We start from the raw sequence: 2,297 nt of genomic DNA, 5'->3' as shown, positions 1-2,297 counted from the left end.
TTCACTGCACAGCACATCTCAACAAGGATGGAACTGTGATAAATGGGTATTTGGTGCCACCTAGGGGAGGAGGTGACGATGAGGTTTCCTTCTGGGTCTGGTTCCTCTCAAGGTTTCTTTCTCATACCATCAGTTTTTCCTTCCCATTGGTCTTTGCTTTGGGACAATGTGCATAAAAAAAACCACTTGAACCAAGTTACACCCTGTGCTTGACTAAGGTTCTTCTTCACAACGTTGCTGGAAAAACGGAACACATACAACCAGATGGCGTGAAGGTAGACAAGGCGTCTTGGTAAAGATCTGACTGTTCACTTGCTGCCCTGTGGACACTTCTCAGGAGGTGGGATCTACAGGGCAGCAAGTGATCAGTCAGATCTTCAAGTTGCTGTGTTGGAAGCAGGAACAATGAGCAAGCATACAGTATGTGGTGTCTTTGACATGGACCAAACTGTTATGGCTGGCGGACGTGGTCACAAAGGAGGCTTCATCTCACATCTTACTGCACTGAAGGACAACATCTTGATGATATATTCAGCAGATTATCCAGAGGCTTTGTGGAATCGAAAGTTCTGAGCAATTTGGGCAGCACAAGGGGAATTACACGATATCTGGCAGGTGGTTTTAATGTTATGGCTGATCAGTTATTATTATACTGTTCATTTTTTGAAGAGCATGTACTAAATTCAATGTACCAGCTATTGCTCACTCTATCTCCTTGTCTCGTTATTATGAGAAATAAAATGGATGCATACCGTATATTTGATTCTAAAGCATCCATTAGTTAGTGTCCTTCAGGGAGGGCGCTAGCTATAGGCAGAGCAGGCAATTGCCCAGGGTCTTGGACTTGGATGCAGGGCCTCCATAACCATCACAATCTTATACACTGGTTCACCGATCAAGACGGACAGACTGTCACTTGTCTGAAGTGGAACCAGTTAATGTCAACATTTAAATGGTGGGTCCTCAAACTCTGATTGCATGAAGTGTGTGTACAGTGATGAGAGAGAAACGAATGCATCCCTCGGGGCCGCTAAGCGAAAAAGTGAAACAGGCACAATAAGAAAGTGCAGCTCATGATGCAGCTATGTGAGCTGTCATTTTATTATAATGCATTATTCAAATAAACGAAGCCTTATTCTGTTAATTGGAGATGGATCATTATTTTCAGACAGATTATTCGAGAGATTACAAAAATCCGAGCTGACCGACTGTGCAGCCGACTCCCAAAATCCTAAAGGAAAAAAGGAAACGTTTGTAAATTAAAACTGCAATCGCAGCTACAGTAGGTGGCCATGCCCATGGAATAATAATAGGAAGAGGAAATGCTGGTCTAGATGACCTTTCATATGTTTTTTCTTTGTTGTTGTTGTTGTTGTTGTTGTTGTTGTTGTTGTACTTTGTTAAAGTTGAATTCATATGCACATTTAAGTGAATGCGCTGATAAAAGATCTGTAGAAATAAAAAGGTTAGAAATGATATTTGTTTTAAATGCTTTGTATTGATTCTGAAAGATGAAGGAAAGGGGGGCCTCCGACAGACATTTTGCCCAGGGTCTAGTGACGGGTCGCTCATGAACGATTCGTTCCTTTTGTACTGGACACGCATGAGCAAAGCATCACAAAATCTCTGTATGTTATGTGTAGAAAACAGAACTGAGTAGTTTACCTCTCTACCTATTCTAGTCCAAGTCTAGTTCTTTTCACGTGACTCCCATAGACGCTTTGCAGGGCCTTACACAGAAAATCTAATTGAGTAGATCATCTCATGCATCCTCTGGCAAGGTTTTTTTATCACGTGACTCCCATAGCTGATGGATAGATCAATAGATCAGGTTTTTCAGAATCTTGACATTATTGTTGGAATAATTATGGGAGTCACGTGAAAAAAGAACTAACGACACGGACCAGAAGATATGAGATGTGAGCTACTCATGCTGTTTATTATCATTTGTCCTTCACTGCATCTTCATATTTCCATTATTGCAACTCAAAGTTGATGTTCTATACACGTGCTGGTGGATCTGCTTATTACAAATGATTTTATTTCTGATCAAAGTAACGATATGAACTTAATGACTCAAAAATGATTTGTTCGTTTTGATGAAGGAGTTTCAAAGAACTAAGTCACTAAGATTATACAATTTTCCCATCACTAAAACCAACTACTATAATATATATTTTGTATATTTTGCCCTGGTGGCTTTGCATGTTTGGTGCCTGATTGGCTGGAAGATAAGCATCGTCTGATTGGCTGAACGACAGACAGGTTTCGTCTGATTGGCTGAGGGAAAGCGCTCA

Source organism: Silurus aristotelis (assembly GCF_946808225.1).
Source record: "Silurus aristotelis genome assembly, chromosome: 9".
NCBI lineage: Eukaryota > Metazoa > Chordata > Actinopteri > Siluriformes > Siluridae > Silurus > Silurus aristotelis.
Note: the sequence above shows the minus strand (reverse complement) of the source record.